We start from the raw sequence: 24,504 nt of genomic DNA on the forward strand, positions 1-24,504 counted from the left end.
TTACTGTATTATCTTCATTGTGGTAGTTTCAAAGACATGGCAGCAGTTCTGAGGGAGAGAAAACAGATTCTTGATTGAAGCAAGCTTCTGAAAGATCAGGTGAGAATAAAATTACTCTTATGGCTATTTTTAGAAAATACTGTGTACCACAAGTAGATCAGAGCTAGAAGTTTTCACTAGAAAATTCCCCCAGAGATTCCCAGTCACGACTATTTTAAGCTTCTCTCCACCCAAATCACTTCAATACCTTTCCTTTAAGACAGTCTGATCACTGCATGAGTGGGATTATAGTTACTTTGCATGTGTGTGTTCTTCATATAGACTGTTTCTTGAATATAGGGACCATATCTCATTCATTTGTGTGTGTGTGTGTGTGTGTGTGTGTGTATGAAATGGTCAGTGATATATGTCACATAGTAAATGTACCTTGAAATATATTGACTAAAATTGAATTGCCATACTATTGGTCTAATTTCATCCCCTGTGAGCGCAAGAGTCAGTAGACTGGTAGAGTTAGTATACCATGTTGGGTCCCCCAGAAAGCAGAAGCATAGAGAATTGAACATGAACAGAATTTATTGAAGGTAATATCTAGGAAAGTTGAAGGGGAGGGGGATCAGAGGTTGGCAAAGAAAACTTTCAATGCAGATCTGATAGCTGTAGAAGAAGGGGAAGAAAGAGAGTAGATAGTAGGAAGGACCTCAGACTACAGTTATAGTATCTCTAGTTCCTCTGCCATGCTCAGGCATTAGCGGGGAAAGCCCAGAGAGAGAGTATGGCCTCAGTGCTACAATGAACTCAGAAGGAATAGAAGGCAGAGGCTGTCATCTCTAATTCTCAGAGCAGGGTTCTATATCTGAAAAGTGGTTCATGTCTGGGAAATGAGAAAGGGATAAGTTTTTATTGGGGAAACCACCTTCAGATTCCTGCTCCTCCATTCATGCTTTCTTCTGATGATAGTTAATGAACAGCAACTTCATTTGCTGTCATTTTGCCTCAGCAATGTCACGTTCTATTAATTAAGTCACTAATTCCCTCTCTGTAAAGCCCCTTTTACCACTCTCTGACCTTGCTGGTGTTTACAGCAATTTGTGACCCTCTGGTTTCAGATTTGTTAAGCAACAACACCTGACCTTTGTTACTCTGGGGACCCATTATTTCCTTTCTGTTAACAATATCCGCGGCTATATCTTCTACCATCAGCTTTGACTTGTGGAGGAGAACTTTCTCTTAGCAAAGCTCGTGTCCCTCTCATCACTGCAGTTATCATGTCTTTAGCTAAAGGTAAGTCCTCTGGGCCTTCCCCTGGAACAGTGTTCTTTTGTTATTCATTAATGGTTATTCATTAAATAACCATTTTATGTACATGCCCCTGAACATTTTTATCCTTTTATCTACCATTTGCCAAGGTAACTCAGGCACTTCAACCTCACTCAGCTATCAGTTCAGTCTCAGCTATCAGTTTCTCCAGGTTTTAAAGAGCCACCTAGCCATTAGTTTGCATAATCCCTAGGGTCCTGGCCAGGGAGTTAAATTTTGTTTTCTATAAAAGTGCCCCTAAATCAATGAATTCTTGTTTACTTAGTTTATATTCCAGGTCCCTTGAAATACAGCAGTAGAGGCCAGGTGGTGCTGCTTAACCACTGTAAAAATCAGCAAGGTCAGAGAAGCAGCCAAGGGGGCTTTACTGACAGGAAGTTGATGAGTTAGTTAATAAAACATGGTGTTGCCGGGGACAAAATCCAATATCAGGAGTACTCCCTTGGATCCTGTTGTTACATGCTAGCTAATTTTTGCAGCTCCTTTGGGTTGTAATCTTTTTCCTCCTCTATCAAACTTAGCATATTGCCAACCTGGTTATGCTGAAATTTAACTATAATTATCAGCCTGGGACATCACCTGAGGGGGTTGCCTATTAGTCTGCAGTATCTCCCCAAGAAAAGGAAATACTAGTTCTTAATGTATCAGGTGAGCCATCTCTGTAGGCTCCAAGTGTTCAGAGAAGTCTGAGGAGCCCCAATGATCACAACTCACTCTGATGTCTTCATTCCTGGTTTCCCTGTCTTAGGTAAGAGACTATCTTGGCTGAGAATTTAATCATCTCTGGATCTCTGTAGAGACAATTAAAGTTCTGAGTAGGACACCTCCATGTCTACTATCCTGGATTATATAATAATAAGTGTTTTTTTTTGGGGGGGGTTCAAATGCATTAATCTTGAGGAACTAATATTATTTATCTTAAAAATTTACAAATACACAAAAAATGCAGTACCCCTGTTTCTAGGGTTGATGCAAAAAAAAAAAAATCAGAACTGATAAGGATGAATTTAAATTTGTAAATTATTAACTCTGGTAGATTTTTCCCTCCTTCCCCCAAAGAAGACTTTGATTTCTCAAGACATATTTTTAAATAAATCTACTGACTTTTGATTAGAGAGCAAAGGGAGTTTATACTATAAATTTAATTATCCAGAATAATTTCTAAGACCAGATTAATAGATGAAGTTAAATAATATCTCCATTTTTTTACTTTTTGAAATAGTTTTTTGTTTTTATCTTCCAGTGATGTAAGTTTAATTTATTGAAAATAATTTATATGAACTGGTTAGTCACTACTTGGTAAAAAAAAAATTAGGAGTATCTTGAGAGTTGAAACACGGAATGCCTACTGGTATTTTGTATGTCAAACTTTTTATGAGATTAAAGTTTCTATAGTGTTGTCCTTTCTTTGGCAAAAAATGAATTCCCTTTAGTAAAAGAGGTTCCCATTGGTTTATTCTTTAATAATCTATAATATTTATTGAGAAATCATGTAAATTATTAATATACTTGGATGACACATTTTAGATAAAATAAACAAATTTCAAATACTAGAGTTAACAGAAAATAATACTGTTAAATGAATTCTTTGATGTTTACTGTATTATAAATATACTCAGTTTTATGGATTCAAAAATGATGTTTATTATTTTTTTAGTTTTTTAATATTTATTTTGAGAGAGAAAGAGAGGGCTGAGAGAGAGAGGAAGAGAGAGAGAGAATCCCAAGCAGGCTCAATGCCATCAGCACATCCTGCAAACTGCGAGATCAGGACCTGAGCCAAAATCAGGAGTCAGATGCTTAACTGACTGAGCCATCCAGGTGTCTCAAAAAATAACGTGTTTCAGGGCACCTTGGATGGCTGAGGCAGTGAAGCATCGGACTTCAGCTTGGGTCATGATCTCACGGTTCATGAGGTCTCGTGCAGTTCTGTGCTGACGCTCAGAGCCTGGAGGCTGCTGAGGCTGGAGCCTGGATTCTGTGTCTCCCCCTCTCTCTGCCCCTCCCCCACTCATACTCTGTCCTTTCTCTCTCTCTCTCTCTCTCTCTCTCTCAATCTCTCTCTAAAATAAATAAACATTAAAAAAACCTTAAAAATAATGTTTTTCAAATAAGATGGTGTAAAATAAAAAATGTAGACACCAAGTGAAAAAACAAATCATAAAACCTGAATGAATTGGACTCCATTGATCCATCAATTTGATAGCTTCCTCTGGGTGCCTTGGAATTCATTCTCTTATTTTATTACCCAAGAGATGGCTTGCAATTATATATTAGTGGAGAAAATCCATACTTTATCCTTAAAACAAATAAAATATTTTATTTCTAAAAATATTCATTTTTTTTAAAAAATGATTTTATATGTGGTACAAAATGTGATAGGTAGTGGGAAAAACAGATTTTTACAAGTTAAGTAATAACTCATCAAATAATATGAAGTTTAAAATATTTTTCTGCTTCGTCAATGACATAAAACCAATCCTCCCCATCTCATCTCCATAGAGTAAACAATGTTTCTTTATGGGAGTGAGATGACTTTCTATAATATCAATCAGTTTCTGACTAAAGTGAAAAGACACACAATTTAGATGGATAGAAAATAGGACCTATACATAAATTTATCTCTAGGATTGTTTTGTTTTCGTGTGTCATAGTGTTCAGTTTTTATTCTATATTGAAATGTTCTATCACTTAAGTTGAGAACAATAATAGGTTATAATCAAAATAATTGTTATATTTTAAGCTAATTTCCATGTTGATAACACAGCTAAATACAGAATTTGGTTAACCATTAGATTGTTCACCTATTATCATTTACCATTAGATTGTTCAGCTAATATCAATCTATGATCAAAAAAAGATCATGAGGAATAATAATTTTTGTCATTATGCAAATGTCAAATGCATATACAATTACTTTACTTTTTAGAACCTTCTAAATTGTTAGCAGAGTCTCCCATTAAGAAGCTGATTTGTATTTCTACAGTTGACCTTTGAGTAAATGGGTTTGAATTACACAGATTCACTTATATAGGGTGTGGGTTTTTTTTATAAATACAGTACCATAAATGTATTTTCTCTTCCTTATTTTCTTAATAGCATTTTTCTCTATCATACTTTATTATAAGAATACAATACATGATACATATGCAAAATATGTATTAATTGACCATTTATGTTATCAGTAAGGCTATTGGTCAACAGGAGGATATTAGTAGTTAGGTTTTGAGGGAATCCAAAGTTACACATGGATTGTCCATTGACTGGGAGCTAAGCACCCCTAGCCCTATATTGTTCAAGAATCAACTATATATTTTTTTGTCAGTTTCTGCAAAAGTTTCAAAGCTGACAGCTTGCCATAAACTCTTAGAAAATGAAATGGTAAAACAAAAAATAGAAAATCATAGTCAAAGAAGATAACAAATGCACCAAAGGCATTTGAATGCCTTTTTTATGTATGAGCTTCAAGTCTGTATCAGAGTTTCACAGAGAACAAGGCACAAAGGAAAACATAAGCAGTTATCCAGTTTTCATTGTCAGAAAAGATGATGAATACAAGTTCTTTAGGAGAAAAGCTCTCTTTCACTAAAATTCTGAAAGATCTCTCTCTGCAGCTTTATAAAAAGGAAGAATTATATAAGAACATGATATATCCTTAATAATCCCAGAAATGTTAAGTCATTTTCACTTAGTGTTTTTTTTGTCTTCTAGTAATATTAGATTAGTGTTCAGGGGATGATATTGATATGTAAATAGATAAGGATTTGCCTTATGATAAACTTTATTGATCTATCATTGGAACTTTTAATTCCATAAATATCAGTTTCCTAATGTTTATTGACTGAAGGACCAAGAATGCTAAGATGAGTTATTTATTTCAAGATATGGGGAAAGTCAACGATAGACTATAATGACTGCTAGAAAGACCCCTTCACTTTATTCATTTAGTCTCACTGAGTTATATACCCTTCTAACAACTTGACACCTGTAAGTTATTTACTTGATTCATTTTGAACATTTTGTGATTTGTCCTTAAATCACAGGTACAAACAAATGGAAGGAGGTGATGGTTCTAATGAAGAGACAGGTAAGGCATGACAAATGAGATGGTGGAAGATGCAAGGGGTAAGAAAAGAAAAGAAAAGAAAAACAACAACAACAACAACAAAATAAATGAAGTCTCAAAATGAGTAAGATCCAAGGAAAAAGAAGTAGATCTTGACAGAAGGAGAAGATACAAACAGTAAAACCAAAGAAAGGACAATATGATGCAGATTTCACTTACAACTATACTTACAGCATGTTGGACAAACTTAAGTAAATTTTATATCCTAAACCTTTTAGAGAACCAATTCACTGAAACAGCAGAAACAGACCCAAAATAACTTCAGATACTGAAATTATCAGACAAAATTATAAAATGTGTTTAGTGTATTTGATACATTAGAAGATAAAATTGTGAGCTTGGGACAAGAATATTTGAAACAAAGCACAATGATATAAAAATATAATGAGGCAGTTCAAATTTAAATCCCATTGATGAATTAGCTAGCAGATTAAACACAGCTACAGAAATAGTAAACAAACGGTAAGGTAAAATGAGTTATATAGAATGCAGTTTAGGGAGAGAGATAAAAAATATGAAAGAAGGTTAAATCATATGAAGAATAGCATGAGATAGTTGAATATATATCTAATAAAATTTAAACAGCAGTATAGAATGGAAAAGAAGAAATGTCAACAATATAATGGCTGGAAATTTTAAACTTTTTGTTAAAAGACAAAAATCCCCAAATACACAGACTTCCTGAGAACCTAAGGCATACCACATTGGCATCTAGGAATAAAGGAAAGTGTATACATCCTCATGATGGAAAGAGTGATAAATCATTTGTACAGTCCTTTTCTGTTGCTGGCTCACTCCACTGTGAAGTAACTCCTTTTTTCCTGAACTCCTGTCGATGTTTTCTATCATTGTTTCTTCTAATGAAAGTTACTTACATCTCATTTATGGTCTCACATCTGGATGTAGTCAAGGCCCACTATCATCCAATCTGTCCCCTCCATTTCTCTCTGGTTCTGTAAATACGGAATTCTTATCTAAGTCCCCTATATGGCCCTTGGCTAAATTATACACTCCAAAGATTCCAATTCAAGTTCTTTTCACTGTACTATGCCTTATTCTTTGAAAGTCAGCTCTCATTCCCACATCTCCACTATGTTTACTTTCTGCTCAAGAACCTCTGGATCTCTTACATGCCACATAAGAAATGAGGAAAGCTGAGGTGCCATAATCTGAACCAATCTATGCCTACTTGTACCCTCCTTTCATCTTTACAATACCAAAACATACATGATGTTGGTGAGTTTCTAGAATTATAACAGGAACTCTAGCCCAGGTGTCCCTTGTTTTGGTTTTATGCTCCTCCTATTTGGCTTCTATTCTCTCACACTCCCCCTTTCCACATAGCTAAAAGTCTAGAGTGGCAGAGAAGCTGTGTATATTAAGTCTTGGGCTATACAGCTTGCATGATTTAGTCCTATTGTTTGTTTGGGTTTTTTCTTCAAATTTTTCTTTAAATTCTAGTTAGATAACATATAGTGTAATATTGTTTTTGGTCGTAGGATTCAGTGATTCATCATTTACGTATAACACTCAGTGCTTAACAGTGAGTGCCGTTCTTAATACCCATCCCCCCTTTAGAACATCACCCCCCACTAGGCCTCAGTTTGGTCTCTGTAATAAAGTCTCTTATGGTTTGTTTTCCCCTTTTTCTCCCTTCCCTTATGTTCATCTTTTTGTTTCTAAAAATCCACATATTAAATAATATGGTATTTGTGTATTTCTATGCCTGACTTATTTCGCTTAGCATAATGCACTCTAGATCCATCCACATTGTGGAAAATGGCAAGATTTCATTTTTTGATGACTGAGTAATATTCCATTGTGTGTATACGTGTGTATACATACATACATACATACATACCACATCTTCTTTATCCATTCATTAGTCGATGGACATTTGGGCTCTTTCCATAGTTTGTCTATTGTTGATAATGCTATAAACTTTGGGGTACATGTACCCCTTTGAATCTGTATTTTGTATCCTTTGGGTAAGTACCTAGTAGTGCAATTGCTGGCTCATAGAATAGTTCTATTTTTAATTTTTTTGAGGAACCTCCATATTATTCTCCAGAGTGGCTGCACAAGTTTGTATTCCCACCAACAGTGTAAGAGAGTTCCCTTTTCTCTACATCCTCACCAAAACTTATTGTTTTTTTGTGTTTTGTGTGTGTGTTTTTAATTTTAGCCATGCTGATAGTTGTGAGGTGATATCTCATCATGATTTTGATTTGCATTTCCCTAATGATGAGTAATGTTGAGCATATTTTCATATGTCTACTAGCCATCTGGATGTCTTTTGGAAAATGTCTATTCATCTCTTCTGCCTGTTTCTTAACTGGATTATTTATTTTTGGGGTGTTGAATTTGATAAGTTCTTTATAGATTTTAGATACTAACCTTTTATCAGATATGTCATTTGCAAATATCCCATTCCATAAGCTGCCTTTTAGTTTTATTGATTGTTTCCTTCACTGTGTGGAAGCTTTTTATTTTGATGAAGTCCCAATAATTCATTTTTGCTTTTGTTTCCCTTCCTTCTGGACATGTGGTTAGTAAGAAGTTGCTAAGGCTGAGGTCAAAGAGGTTGCTGTCTGTGTTATCTTTTAGAATTGTGATAGTTTCCTGTCTCACATTTATGTCTTTAATCCATTTTGAATTTATTTTTATGTATGGTATAAGAAAGTGGTCCAGTTTCATTCTTCTGCATGTTACTGTTCAGTTTTCCCAACACTATTTATTGAGTAGACTGTCTTTTCTCCAGTGGATATTCGTTCCTGCTTCATCAAAGTTTAGTAGACCATAAAGTTGTGGGTCCATTTCTGGGCTTTCTATTTTGTTCCATTGATCTATGTGTCAATGTTTATGCTAGTACCATACTGTCTTGATGAGTACAACTCTGTATTGGAGGTTGAAGTCTGGAATTGTGATGCCTCCAGCTTTTTTCTTTTTCAGGATTGCTTTGGCTCTTCAGCATCTTTTGTGGTTCCATACAAATTTTGGGATTGTTTGCTCTAATTCTATGAAAAATGCCAGTGGCATTTTGATAGGGATTACATTAAATGTATAGATTGCTTTGGGTAGTATACACATTTTATCAATGTTTATTCTTCCAGTCCATGAGCATGAAATATTTTTCAATTTGTTTGTGTCATCTTCAATTTGTTTCATAAGTATTCTACAGTTTTCAGAGTATAGATCTTTTACATCTTTGGTTAGGTTTATTCCTAGGTACAATTGTAAATGGAATAGATTCCTTGATTTCTTTTTCTTCAGCTTCATTATTGGTGTATAGAAATGCAACAGATTTTTGCATGTTGATTTTATACATTGTGACTTTACTGAATTCATGTATTAGTTCTAGTAATTTTTTGGTGAAGTCTCCAGGTTTTCCACATAGAATATTTTGTTGTCTGCAAATAGTGAAAGTTTGACTTCTTCCTTACCAACTTGGATGTCTTTTATTTCTTTTTGTTGTCTGATTGCTGAGAGGCTAAGATTTCCAGTACTAAGTTAAATAGTAATGGTGAGGGTGGAGATCCCTGTCTTGTTCCTTAGCACAGAGGAAAAGCTCTCAGTTTTTCCCCATTGAGGGTGATATTAGCTGTGGGTCTTTCATATATGGCATTTATGATGCTGAGGGATATTCCATATATCCCCACTTTGTTGAGGGTTTTTATCAAGAAAGGATGCTGTATTTTGTCAAATGCTTTTTCTGCATCTATTGAGAGAATAAGGTTCTTATCTTTTTTTATATTAATGTGGTGTATGATGTTGATTGATTTGTGAATATTGGACACCATTGCAGCCCAGGAATAAGTCCCACCTTATCATGGTGAATAATTATTTTTATGTACTGTTTTATTTGCATTGCTAGCACCTTGCTGACAATTTTTGCAACCATGATCATCAGGGATATTGGAGAGCAATTCTCCTTTTTAGTGAGGTTTTTGTCTGGTTTGGTTTTTATTTTTTATTTGTTTGGGATTTTAATGCTTGCTTGCTTATTTATTTATTTATTTATTTATTTATTTATTTTAAATATTTTAAATGTTTATTTTTTGAGAGAGAAAGACAGAGCATGAGCAGGGGAGGGGCAGAGAGAGAGGGAGACACAGAATCTGAAGCAGGCTCCAGGCTCTGAGCTGTTAGCACAGAGCCTGACATAGGGCTCAAACTCACAGGTCATGAGATCATGACCTGAGCCAAAGTTGGACATTCAACCAACTGAGCCACCCAGGTGCCCCAATGCTTATTTATTTTTGAGAGGGAGAAAGAGAGAGAGCGAGAGAGAGCGCACACTTGAGTGGAGGAGGGGCAGAGAAAAAGGGGTCATAGGATCCAAAGAGGGCTCAATGCCTACAGCAGTGAGTCCAATGCAAGGCTTGAATCAGAAACTGTGAGATCATGACTTGAGTCACCCAGGTACTCCTTTTTAAAATTATTTTTTAATGTGTATTAATTTTTGAGAGTGAGAGAGAGCATGAGCAGGGGAAGGGCGGGGGGGGGAGCGGTCAAAGGATCTGAAGTGTTTATCTGGTTTTGGAATCAAGTTAATGCCAGCCTCATAGAATGAGTTTGGAAGTTTTTCTTCCATTTCTATTTTGTGGAACCATTTCAGAAGAATAGGTATTAACTCTTCTTTAAATTTCTACTGGAATTCCCCTGGGAAGCCATCTGGGTCTGGACTTTTCTTTGTTAGGAGATTTTTGATTACTGGTTCAGTTTCTTTGCTGGTTATGGATCTGTTCAAATTCTCTATTTCTTATTTCTTCCTGTTTGTTGCCATATAATTTTTCATAATAGTCTCAGAATTGTTTGTATTTCTGTGGTGTTGGTTGTGATCTCTCCTCCTTCATCCATGATTTTATCTATTTGGTTCCTTTCTCTTTTCTTTTTGATAAGTCTAGCTAAGGGTTTATCAATTTTATTAATTCTTTCAAAGAACCAGTTCTTAGTTTCATTGATCTATTATATTTGTTCTTGTTTCCCTATCATTTATTTCTGCTCTAATCTTTATTATTTCCCTTCTTCTACTGGCATTAGGCTTTATTTGCTGTTCCTTTTCTAGGTCCTTTAGGTGTCAGGTTAGGCCTACTTGATTTAGGCCTGCATTGCAATATACTTCCATCTTGGGACTGCCTTTGCTGCATCCCAAAGCTTTTGGACTGTTGTGTTTTTATTTTCATTTGCTTCCATGTATTTTTAATTTTGTATTTACATTCCTGGTTAATATATGCATTATTTAGTAGGATGTTCTTTACCCTCCATGTATTTGTGGTCTTTCCAAATTTTCTTGTGGTTGACATCAAGTTTCAGAGCATTGTGGTCTAAAAATATGCATGGTATAATCTCAGTCTTTTTGTACTGGTCAAGGGCTGATTTGTGAACCAGTATGTAATCTATTCTGGAAAATGTTCCATGTGCACTTGAAAAGAATGTATATTCTGCTTTAGTATGAAATGTTCTGAATATATATTTTAAGTCCATCTGGTCCAGTGTGTCATTCAAAGCCATCATTTTCTTGTTGATTCTCTGCTTACAGGGTCTGTCCTTTGTTGTAAGTGGGTTGTTAATGTCCCATACTACTATTTTATTATTAGCACTGAGTTTTTTATATTTGGTATTAATTGATTTCTATATTTCAGTTCTTTCAAGTTGGGGCATACATATTTAAAATTGTTAGATCTTGAGGGATATACCCTTTAATTATCATATAATGCCTTTCTCCATCTCTTGATACAGTCTTTGATTTAAAATCTATGTCTTATATAAGCATGGCTATTCTGGCTTTGTTTTCATGTCCAGTAGCATGATAGATCATTTTCCTTCCCTTCACTTTCCAGCTGCAGATTTCTTTAAGTCTAAAATGAGTCTCTTGTAGGCGACATATAGATGGGTCTTGTTGTTTGTTTTTTTTTTTCTTTTACTCCATTCTGGTACCCTATGTCTTTTGATTGGATCATTTAGTCCATTTACATTCAGAGTGATTATTGATAAGATATCAATTTAGTGCCATTGTGTTACCTATAATGTTGGTGTTTCTGGTGATGTTTTCTGTGTTGTTGTTTTTTTTCCTAGACTTTGTTGCTTTTGGTCCTTTTTCCCCACTCAAAGAGTCTCCGTTAATATATCTTGCAGAGCTGGTTTAGTGTTACAAACTCCATTAGTTTTTGTTTGTCTGGGAAACTCTTTATCTCTCCTATTTTGAATGTCAGACTTGTTGGATAAAGTATTCTTGGCTCCATATGTTTCCCATTTAGCACAGAATATATCATGCCACTCTCTTCTGGTCTGTCATGTTTCTGTGGATAGATCTGCTGCAAACCTGATCTGACGTCCTTAAGGACTTTTTTCCCTTGGTGCTTTCAAGATTCTGTCCTTGTCTGTGTATTTTGTGAATTTGACTATAATATGTCTTGCTAATATCTGGCTTTTGTTGAATTTAACGGGAGTTCTCTGTGCTTCTTAGATTTTGATGTTGGTTTTCTTCTTCAGGTTAAGGAAGTTTTCAGTTATAATTTGCTCAGATAAAAGTTCTACCCCTTTTCCTCTGTCTTCATCTTCTGGGACTTCTAGGAATGAATGTTATGATGTTTTAAGGCTTCCCTGAATTCCCTAAACTACATTTGTGATCCAAAACCTTTTTTCCCCCTACTTTTCAGCTTCATTAGTTTCCATAATTTTATTTTCTACATCACTGATTCATTCCTCTGCTTCATCCATACTGCTTGTCATGGCATTATTTGGATTTGCATCTCAGTTATACCATTTTTAATTTTGGCCTGACTAGTTTTTAGTTCTTTTATTTCTGCAATAAGATTCTGTAGTGTCTTCTATGCTTTTTTTAAGCCTAGCTAGTACCCTTATAATTGTTGTTCCAAATTCTAGTTTAGACATCTTACTTATATTTGTATTGATTTAAATCCCTGGCTGTCATTTCTTCCTGTTCTTTCTTTTGGGGTGAACTCCTTCATCTTGTCCTATTGTCAAGGCCAAAAAAATAATAAAATAAATTAGCATTGTTTTAATGTTTACAAACTTTTTTTCTGTATCCTAAGTGGAAAAAGGAAAACAAAGGAAGCTAGATTCTATTTCTCCTACAGCTGAAGCTTTGTTCCACTCTATGTTCAGTAAACTTGGTGTGTGTGAGAGGTTTGTGCTGGTCTTTTGGGGGTGGGACCTGCTGCACTGATTCTCAGGTAGACTTGCCCTAGTGTCGATGCACATGCAGGGTTCAGGGTGGTGGGGTTTGGTGTAAGCAGCTCTGACCTCCACTTGGTGGTACTATTTTCCTCACTAGAGGCAATCAGTGCTGATGGAGAGTGTTGCCCCACTCTCTTGTTCCTGGAATGGGGAGCTTATCTCTGCCACTCTTCAGGAAGCCCTTACAGAAGAGCAAACAATCACCTCTCTTATGTCCCTGGCTTCTGCCAGAAACTCGCCTTCACTGTGCCTATATCTGTGCTGTACACCTTCTAGGCAGCACAGCATTCCTGTGTTTTATCTCAGGTACACGGCTTGGTTTCAGAACTCTAAGTTTTAGAGATATGTGTTGTGTGGATCTGCACTGTTTCTCTGGGGGAGGGTCTCACTGCACTGTGGCCTTTGCTGGCTTGCTCCAGAACTCTGTTGTGTGACCACACAGCATTTCAGAGTTTATGGTAAAGCACAGCAGAAAACTGACACCAAGACTCACTGGCAGTATACCTGTTGCTGTTTTAGTGAGTGGGGCAGCTAAATGTTGCCTACCAGGTCTTTTGCCCCTGGAGAGGCTATGTCACCTCCAAGCAGAGGAACCGCTTCTTCCTGTGTGACCCGGTGCATGCTGCCTGCTCCCGCACCTCAGCCTTCCTTTCCCAAAGGAACACTGCTAAGCCCTCCAGATGCAACCCTGGTGATTATATGGACCTCCAAAATTTCAGACCCTGTGCTCCACCATTTATAAAACCTTGTGGAATTCAGGCCCTCTATTTTACCCAGTGAGTGATTTGGGGGAAGATTTTTTCTTGTGAAATCCCCAATGAGCACTTTCACTCTTTTTCTTTTTCTCTCACTCTTCTCTGTGTGTTCAGGGCTCCCTGACTATCACAAGTACCTTCAGCTCTTCTCTCATCAAATCAACTCTCCACAGCTCCTACCTTCCATAATGTGGCATTTTTTTTCACTTCTAGTTGTGAATTTTTGCTCTCTTGGTCCTCAGATCAATTTCTTGGGTGTTTGAAATGATTTGATATTTATCTAGCTGTGTTCAAGGGACAAGGCAAGCCTACGGTCTCCCAACTCCTCTGCCATCTTAACTCTTCCTCTGATTAACCTTTTTGTTAAGGTGGCATAGAAGAGGAAAATGAAGGTGAATTCCAAAAGAGGAAAATGTAAGGAAGCTTGGGTCAAATCCTATGACAAAAAAATATTAGTGAGCTCACACTTCTTTCTCTCTTATTTAAATGTACACCTTCAAGCTGGCTTTTAATTGAAAGTCAATGTAAATACATTTCAAATTACCAGAATTTTATAAAGTAGATGTACAATAATTATTTCCTTATAAATTATTCATTAATATGACATGAATTAAGACAAATATTGGGGAAAAAAAGAACAAATGTTTTACTTCATTTAATATTTTTTACTATGTAATCATTATACTTCATTGGGTTCTTAATAAGTAAGCAATGTTCATGTATTTTTTATGTTATGTATTATGCCATAATTCATGAAATGGCATCTTATTTATTTGATATAAAATTTAATGATCCATTATTGATCTCAAAAGGACAGGGAAATAATATTTATGCTATCTCAAGATTATAATATTTTACATATAATAATTTGCATATTAAATAAATATGAGGTCTATCCATTATGGTAAAGAATCAAGTTGTATTGAATTTATAAAATTATTTTATCAGAAACCTATGATATAAGTAATAGGGAAATTTGCTTAAATAATGACTTAAAGATATTATAAATTAACCCTTAGAAAACCTATGAAATTTATAATTATATAAAATGTTAATTTTTTTTTTTAATTTTTTTTTCAACGTTTATTCATTTTTGGGACAGAGAGAGACAGAGCATGAACGGGGGAGGGGCAGAGAGAGAGGGAGACACAGAATCGGAAACAGGCTCCAGGCTCTGAGCCATCAGCCCAGAGCCCGACGCGGGGCTCGAACTCCCGGACCTGGATCGTGACCTGGCTGAAGTCGGACGCTTAACCGACTGCGCCACCCAGGCGCCCCTAAAATGTTAATTTTTAACTTTCATAAGCAACAACTATTTTGCATATGTCGACATATCTTCATTTTTCAAAAAAAAGGTCATTATCGGTCCAAGGGCATGCCAAACCCAAACAAATTTATCAGTCTCATACCACATACTTTGGTTATTCAAGTCATATTCCCAGAATACTGACTTGGCTCTGAGACTAATATCCATCATTTTCCCAGTTAGCATTTCATTTTAATGAAAAATTACTGTGATGTCCAAAGTATAATTTACCAAATTCCAAACTGTAGGAAGGGGATATAATACAAATTATAAAAAATGTTTGAAAAATTGTCACTGAAAATATGTAATAAAATTTAATCAGATTTCCAGCAAAATATAATTATTCTAGAGAATCCTGTAATTTCAGATATTACCCCCTTCCAACAACAAAAATAAATCTCAATATTTTATAACTACTCAATAAATAGATATTTTAAAAAGAAGCTTATGCGTACTACAAATTATGGTTACTTTTAATTGGGAGTGGGGCATTATGAGCACAGAGTAAGAAAGGGGAAGGGACAGATTGGAAAAGAGAATATGGGGGGGGGGGTAAGGAACATAATATAATTTTGGGAGTAATATTTTAAAATTAATATCTCCATAAATCAAAGGGTCTTGAAACTTTTTTCATTACAGTAATGTAACAATAGACTAGAATTCTTTTACAGAGTTTCACAACAGTTGTGATTCTCAATCTGAGCAGTCTCCTGCTTTAAGTGGGAACAAATTTTTGTAATCTGAATAGTTGCATTGGGGGACTATACCATGAAACCAACCTCTATATACAATAGCCTCAGTTTCTCGCTTGCTTGCTTGCTTCTTTTCACTCACAAAAATGCCAAAAATATTCTACTTTAAAATGACCAAAAGTTGATTTCTCAGCATGTAAAACTAGAGGACCATATCAATTATCTGATATATTTGAAAATTATAAAAATAAAAAACTTTGCATTTATGACCATAAATTTTCATGAGGCTCTATATATGATCTTATTATTTAATTCTCAATGATATAAGCTTATTCAGAGAGAGAAAGGTAGCCATAATTACATATATATATATATATATATATATATATATATATATGCTACAGAAGAAAATAAATTTAATATAAGAATGTAGCTATATTGAAAACTATGCAGATAAAAACAATAGCTTAAAAATAAAAGTTTTTTGGGAGAGAAGAAATTTTGTATTAAGCTACTAGAATATAAGCATCAAAATAAACAAAACCTAGATTATAGTGGCATCCACATTACCTGATGACTCATGTGAGAAAAATGGTGACAATGAAGATGAAGTGCATATTTTTTTCTAATATCATTCATTTTCTCTTCCCTTTCTCTTCTCTCCACTCCCCTCCCCTCATTCTGTCTCTCTCTGCCTATAGAATTAGAGATTTGTGCTCAACATAACTTTTAATTTCTAATTTTAAATTTAAAGCTTCATGAATTAATTGTATATGTATGTATGTAAAATGAACCATATTTAATATATAATTTGCTTCTGTTTATATGCATTTGGTACATTTTCAATAAGTAGATGATAGATATGTTTAATTGAATGGGTACTCTGTGATTAGTGCTTTATAGTATCAAAGTCTGGACACTGAAACTCAGAATTAAAACTCTGTTATCAGTCACCTTATACTTAAGCAGTAATTCAAAGACTTCTCTTCCAGGAATATATCTCTCTGACTATATAACAAATACCTGCATTTAACATTAAATTACAATATCTAGGTCCTCCCTCCCACAAATTCTGACAATAAATATGAAAGTTTCTCTAAATTTGTTATTATTTTGTTCCTCAAATCCAAGGGATTCTGATGTATATTTCAGTTTTGGGAACATAAAAAAAAAAATTGGCCAACCAGAGTTAGCACTTGCTGTCCCTCTAAAAATATGGAACTATTTTATCTTCGTCTTGCTGACCAGGATACAGTATCTTTTTTGTTTTGTTTTGTTTTGTTTTTTGTTTTGTTTTGTTTTGTGGTACCAAGCCACAGGAATGGACTCTTGATAACTGAATCAGAAATAAATATATGTATATTTTTTTCACATGACATGACAAGGATGACTGCAAATATGTGCATGTGATATTTGTACATGCACACACACATATTGTTCATAACATTTCCATATAATCCTTTTTATTTTTGTAACATCAGTAATAACATACCCTTTTTCAGTACAGATTTTAATTATTTGAGGCTACTCTTTTTTTTCCTGGTTAGTTAAGCTAATGGTTTGTTATTTTTAAAATTTCTTCAAATAGTAACTTTATTTAGATAAATAGAACGAGACATACATTTATTAAGCATACATACATAATTATCTATCTATCTATCTATCTATCTATCTATCTATCTATCCATCATTATCTATCTATCATCTATCACCTAGCTATCTTAAAGATTGGGGATTTGGAATCACTAACAGAATCTACCAGAAGGATGCAGATTGAGGTTCAGGCAGTTTATGAAACAAGATAACATTTGGTATCAGGTGATTTGAACCAAGAATGCATGTTGATGAATCTCCCAAACTTGGACTGAAACCACATTAATACCAAAAAAGTATTCGTGACTGTATCATAGCCTATGAAAACCATCATTCATTAATTTTTTCCAATTAAATGTTTTATTTGCTAGTTTACTGATTGAACATATTCCAAGCTTCATAATAGAGTTGTCATACATATCCATTGCTTTAAAAAGATATCTCAGAAGGTGCTAGAATTAGAAAGAATCTAGAAATCAATAAAATATTCTATCACTCTCATTTTTACCAATAAGGGTACTCAGACAGACTCAAAGAGGAAAATTACTTGCACAAGGTCACAGGAGCTAGTCAGTGGCACAGCTAGAACCCAGATTCATGATTTCAAGTCTTATTTTACAATTTGAATACCAAAGAGTAAGCTCTATCTAACCTGCAACTGTATTGTAACCTGAATAAATCTTACAAGGTAAATAAAGAAACTAAATGGAATTTTAAAATGGAGTTTCTCTTAATAGACTTGTAAAATATTTAGCAGTACTCAAAATTAACACTAGGTGTCAGATCATCAGATTTGAAAAGTTAAACCTGAACAGAATTTTTATGTATTTGATCAAAAATTATCTTCCAAAATTTATTACAAAATTCTATAATTCATTAATATTTTTTAAAACACAGATGAAATAATAATGGCAGCATCACATTGTCAAGACATTTAACTTATGCACTAAAATTTGATTTAAAAACACCCATATTGATCAGCATAAACTTTCACTTGACAAGGCTTGACTGCAAATATCACAAACCACTTTAGTAAAGTTAAGAGAATAAAGCTATAAACTTTTCTGAAATCCAATATAGTAATTTAACCTTTCTCTAACAGACTCCCATCTTTTTTGACATTTGAAGCTCCCTTTAGGAAATAAAATGCCCTCCATTGTGAATCTTTAATTGGAGGATTTTTATAATATATATTGTCTAAAAGTATATTTTATTAATAGATTCCGTAATATAATTTAAACTTATGTTCAGAAAAAAATTACTGTTACTGATGTATTCACTGACTGAATAAAATTCACATTTTGAAAATATAGCTTCTTAATTTTAACCTACTAAACAATTCCATACTGTTCTAGTTATTTATGACAAAAACTAACTTTTGGCAGTAGTGGTCATCATTGACTTTAATGACCAAAAGTCAAAACCTATTGCCGTATAAATTCCAATTTGAAAATCTATCAGGCACCAAGACACTGGATAAAACTGGGGGGAAATGCAAGTAAATAAGCTAATATAATAATGGAATTTAATAGATATAACATTGTTTCTTTTTACATTCATTAAAGAATCTAAAAATATTCACTAGAATAACCCATATTTTTTCTCTGTTTTAAATAATGCCTGTCATTTCCTTAAGTCTTTTTAAGCCTTAAGTCATGTTATACCTCTTTATTGCCTTGCCTTATTTTATTCTTATCTTCCATTTTGGGAGTTCTAACATTAACAAACAGAAGATCTCAAATGAATCTTATTAATACTAGATTAATAGAGAGTACTGGCTCATTGGAAACATTAATTTTGTGTTCTATGTTCAAATAAATTCTTCTTGGAGTCAAATTATTATATTCAGAAAACAATCTTACCATCTTTTTTACACAGCTTAAGTTGACACGTGAAATGTTTAAGTATATCAGATAAAGTCGATGAAGATGGATTTTCTTTTCAAAATAGAGTAACTTTTTTCTTACTTGAAAGTATTCCTTTCATTTTTTAGCTAAGTATGTCAAATCTGGGAATATTAAAAATGTGCTTATAGTTGAATTAAGACATCTGATTCTAAGACTTGTAAAATTCCTATTTGGGGTCTAATATTTCTATTCCCTCTCACCCACCCAGCAAGTGTCACTGATGATACAAGTTACTGAATTTATCTGTAACACAGATTATAGAGGTCATTAATTTTCTTCTACACCTGTTATATACATACGTGCCATGCAGAATATGTATCTGTCTTGCTTTTAGGTCCAACACTGCATACTCACTATGATTAATATGCATTGACAAATACTCCTCATTTTGTGGTGAATATATGCATTTCTGAATACATTTTCTATTGCACATATAAGATTTTAATAATTATGTTACACACATAACTATATAAAAATATTGTTTCTAATATCTATGTAGTCAATTCTTACTATTTTCTTAGGCACAAATTAACTAGCATATTCAGAAAAAAGTTTGCCTTTTCTTCTGGTCTCCCTTGAGCTTAGTTATAGCCAAATGATTAAACTTTGGCCAGTGAATTATGAAGGGAATAATGTATGCCTTTCCCATGCCAATTCTAACAAAATTGCCTTATTACCTCATCCCCACTTTCTTGTAGTGCCTGCTCCTTGTTGAACTGAGTGTTGCTCTCAGGTAAATCTCAGTAGCCAGATATAAAACAAGCATTCTCTATCTCCCGAGTTAGCAAATTCCTAAAAGACTATGAAGCATAGTGCCAACACTCTTACCACCGACAGTTGGAATAGTGAAAAAGAAATAAACTTCTGTTGTGTTAAACTGTTATTTTGGGGGTACCTGCCACAGCGACTTCTGTTAACATAACTAGTACAAATTCTAGTTAGTGTTACCTTGTTTGTATCTGTGTTCCTTTGGTATTTTATGGTTTAATGGACATTATTTTATTAAGTTATTATGACCTAACCTAAAAATAGAGATAGAAGAAACAGAGTTGACTGTGAAGATAATCATTGTTGGAGAGGTAGGTGTAGTTATGATTTTTGTTTTCCTCAAATTTTGAAAAAAATGGATTATAATACAGAAACACAAGAAAAGCAAACCAATATTTACTGAGCACCTATTATATGTAGCTACAATGTGCCATTTGATTTGCTTGTTTTTTACATTGATTACTTCATTTCATTCTCATAGGAATCCTCTTATATATGAAGAAACTGAGGTTCAGACACATAAAGCAAATTGTAAATGGATGTGTTGGAACTGGAATTAGTCCTATATACTATTATTATTCTAATCTTTAAAAATGCAAAATTGAGGCACCTGGGTGGCTCAGTCAGTTAAGCATATGACTCTTGATTTTGACTCACGTGGTGATCTCACAGTTCGTGAAATCTAGCCCTGCTTGGAATTCTCTCTCTCCCTCTCTCTCTACCCTTCCCTAGCTCATGCACACATTCTCTCTCTAAAAATAATAAATAAAGAAAAATAAAATAATAAAATAAAATGCAAAATTTAAGGATGCATTATACTACTTTACTGTTATGAAATTTAATATGTGTTGTGATATTTTTACTTTAAAATTTTTATTTTCTTATTTTTCCATTCTAACAAATATAGAAGAGTCATAGACATTTTCCTCTTATAATATTTGTAAAGTACTTTTCATTTAAATATCTGGTTGCTTTCTGCAAAGCTTAACTGTTCCTAACTGCTGAATGACATCATTCAGCTGATAAACTGTTTCAGCATCATTCAGCTTGGTAAGCATTTGTTTTTGTTTTTGTTTTTGTTTTGGGGGGGTTGCATAAAATATGGAATTTGTAAAGCTCATTTTGCAAAATGATGCATTCATAGGAATTTCAATGTGCATTTCTCATATTTAATTTGCATCTGCCACAAGGACCTAAGAACATACATTTGATATATTCTGTAGGTCAGGAGATACAGTTTCAGTGATCATTTAAAAAGTTTTAATTAATATGTGCAGAAAAATACATTTTATGCACAGAATAATATCCCAGGGGAGATTTACTAAGGACAATATTGGTACTCAGTTTCAATATCTAATTCCAGCTTAACACTTAATTTTTAGCCAGTCATCTATATTTATAGTTAGTGTCTACATATAGAGAAAGGACACTAATAAATATTTATTTGACAGTAATCCTGAAATTCAGATAGAAGCCCTAAGGACCATAGTATTAGAGTCTATCCTTATCTTTCTACTCCACCCTCTCCTCATTACCATTTATAAGTATTAGGCCATTCAATAAATAAAGTAAATGCTTGAAAATTTGACACCAATCCATACTAATGACTTCAATTGCATATTGGAATTCACTTGAATTGATAATTCCTTAGTGTTAACATCACTCCACAAAGCTTACAGGCCTGGCTGCTGATTTTTCAAGTAGGTCATGCTTCTTCTGCATCTGTTTCAGATTCTCTGTCATAATTAGAAAACAAAGAAAGAGCAGACTCAGCAAATTGAACAAACTAATTAAAAAGCAAGCATTGAGATGATTTGTCCCCATCCATGTGAAATGACCAAATTCCTTTAAAAAGTGCAACTGTTTGTACCCTTGGATAAATACCTAGTAGTGCAGTTGCTGCGGATGTAAATTTAAAAAAAATAAGTTAATTTTTAAAAAGTGCAACTGTTTGAATAAGAACATGAAAGTATAAGACAACAGATTGTTCAAAACTAAACATATGATCTCAGATTTTAACTGTCTATTTTGGAGAAAGCTGATCTCATTCTCAAGAAGAAATCGGTTCTTATACACTTAGACATAACCAAATGTTATTGCAGTTTCCATAGAGATGATAGCTACTAAAAATTGAGAAAATATCACTCAGACAAATACATATTCTAAGAAAATTCTATGCTTCACTATAAACTAGTTATCATTAATGTGGGATCAGTCCATGTGTGAAGAGACCAGCCACTAAATTGAAATTTTTAATTCAATCAAATAATTCAAGATACTTAATAAACTCTTAAGCTGTTTTTATTTTTCAGGGGTCCCAGATATATACATTGCATCTTCTTTAATTATGCTCCGCATTTATCACTTCCTTTCTAACCATTTTTCCCTTTTAAATTTGGATTTTTTTTCATTTCCATTCTCTAGTTTGTTTACTGTGTTTTTTGTTTTTTTTTTTTTGTGGTGTCTATTGTGTTCTTATTTATTCCCCCTAATTTAGCCTTCATTTCCAGAAATGGTTTTAAATTTTTGTTTATATTTCCTTATTATTTTCACTTCTCATTTTTTTTATTTCTTATTATCTGGATATCTCATTTCCAAGTTACCCTATTTCTGACTTTTTCATTCTTTTGAGGCCTGTATAGCTTTATTAATTTATTGTATTTAAGTTAAAAATATTAGATAATTGTTTCATAAGATTTGTAGTCCCTACTTTTCTAATGTATCTATTTTATCTTGAAGAAAATTTGATTCAATTGTATATTTTCTCAGGATAACTCTGAATAAATCCTTTTTGCTCTCCATATTTGAATACTATTAATTCTTTGTGAATAGGGTGGTGAAGTCAAGGAATTTTCCAAAATTTCACAATTTCAATGTTTCAATGGTTCTTCATGTATTATTACCGCAATCCACTCAAAATGTGACCTTTGTGTAGCCTCAAGATCTATTAGCTGTATTCTCATTGAGAACGTTTTTGTTGTTCTCTGTGTGTTTCCTCATTTCCAGATCTTTCTAAAGCTCTATAGGTGCTGCCTTTCTAGAAGGTGCTCTCAAGTTTTTATGATGTGTTATTTTACTATCACTGTACTTTCTACCATCTGCTTTCTTTCTACCCCTCCATCTTCTAAATTAATCTCTTTTCTTTTATCTCAGGTTGTCTGGCTTGCTAAATTTGAATGTTGCATGCAGGGTAGATTTCTGTTCTTTTGAAAATGAGTATTTAAAGTATATCCCTGAGATCTTTACGTGCTCTGGCCACCACACTGCTATTTGATTACTGCCGACCCAACAGGTATTTTGTTTTTGCACTTACCCACAACTCAAAGACTGTAACTTATTTTCCTAGTACTTCAAATCATTTACAAATTCAATTCCGTGTGTTCTCCCTCATGAGAAGTCTTTTCCTTTGAGCCTATTTGTTGGAGGGTCCATAATTCGAAAGCTCTCAAAACTTGGTAACATCTTCCTACTAGCCCCTGCACAAAGCTACTGATGCTGCCCAGGTTGTGCTTTTGGGGATGATGGTTTGGATAAATTCACCACTAGATGCAGTTAGTACCTTGTGTTGAGTAATTATATAATAAAGGAGTTCTCATCTGATAACTACTCTTGTCTCTGTAAAGCAAGGTAATTTTCTGAGAATAATGGGGAGAGTTAGAAATTTCAGACTGAAAGAAAATGTTAAATCTGATTCATAGAGAGTTGGAGAACAGTTAGAAACATGATAAGTCTGCTTAGTATTTCTAATCACCCCCTATTGTTTGTTTGTTGTGAATTTATGGTGGAAATAATTTGTCTTGGTATGTTTTTTTCAGAACTGCTAAAGGGCCAGTGTAGATAATATTCAGAATTAGATTCATTCAATACTGTGATTTTTCCAACACGATTTGATAAAACTTAGGCCAACAAAGTATCTTTGTGAATTAGCAATCTAAGCTGGATCATGAGAAAATTAAAAATAATAGGATAATTTAAAATAATATTAATGGAATGTAAAGAAAAGGTAGAGAAATGGATTGCATATTTTGAAAAGACTGAAAAGAGATCACAGTGAAATGAATAAACAGAGTGGCCAAAGATACACTCAGAGGAAGATAATTGAATGAATGATTTTGAATTTGGATTGATTTAATGTGTCAACAGAGCTGTAGGTATCAGTGTGGGAGTGGCTGATTTAAGTGAAGTAGAGAAGTGGTTATGAACAGGCTAAGGACTTCACTGGACAGAGTGATTCATGAAATGTTCGGCTTCTCGTAGAAGTTGCACAGTAACGCAGCAGGGCTTGGAGTTTAAAGACAGAATAAGTTATATGCCAACATAAGATGAATTGTTGGTAGCAGGAATCAATGAAGGGCAACCACAAGGATGTGAGGGAGAACATGGCGTGTTTTAGTCTGTTCAGGCTGCCATAACAAAATTACACAGACTGGGTAGCTTAGAAACACCAGAAATTTCTTTTTCACTAACTGAAAGCTAAAAGGTCAGAAAAAGGGTACTAGAATGGTCAGATTCTGGTGAAGGCCCTCTTTTGGGCTATAGACTTCTCTCTGTATACTCACATGGTGGAAGTGACTGGGTAGTTCTGTGAGATCTCTTTTTTAACAGCATTAATCTCATTACCTAATCATCTCCCAAAGACTCCACCTACTAATACCACCACCCATCACCTTTGGAGGTTAAGATTTCAACATTTAATTTTGGGAGACATAAACATTCAAACCAATGACAGTAAGGTTTTTGTTTGTTTGCTTGTGTTTTTACTTGGGGGATTAGAACAATCTCTGAACTATCTGTACAAGATAATGGGCAACACTGACAAAAGATCCAAAAATCT

General features: G+C 34.0%; 1 pseudogene; it reads left to right on the plus strand.

Moving 5' to 3' along the window:
• LOC124527173 (dysbindin-like) overlaps window positions 1–24,504 on the plus strand; it is a 116,736-nt pseudogene that overhangs the window by 2,836 nt on the left and 89,396 nt on the right.

This window comes from Lynx rufus, unplaced genomic scaffold, assembly GCF_022079265.1.
Source record: "Lynx rufus isolate CCGP_SWC_20201006 ecotype Redwood Valley unplaced genomic scaffold, mLynRuf1.p SCAF_5, whole genome shotgun sequence".
Taxonomy (NCBI): Eukaryota; Metazoa; Chordata; class Mammalia; order Carnivora; family Felidae; genus Lynx; species Lynx rufus.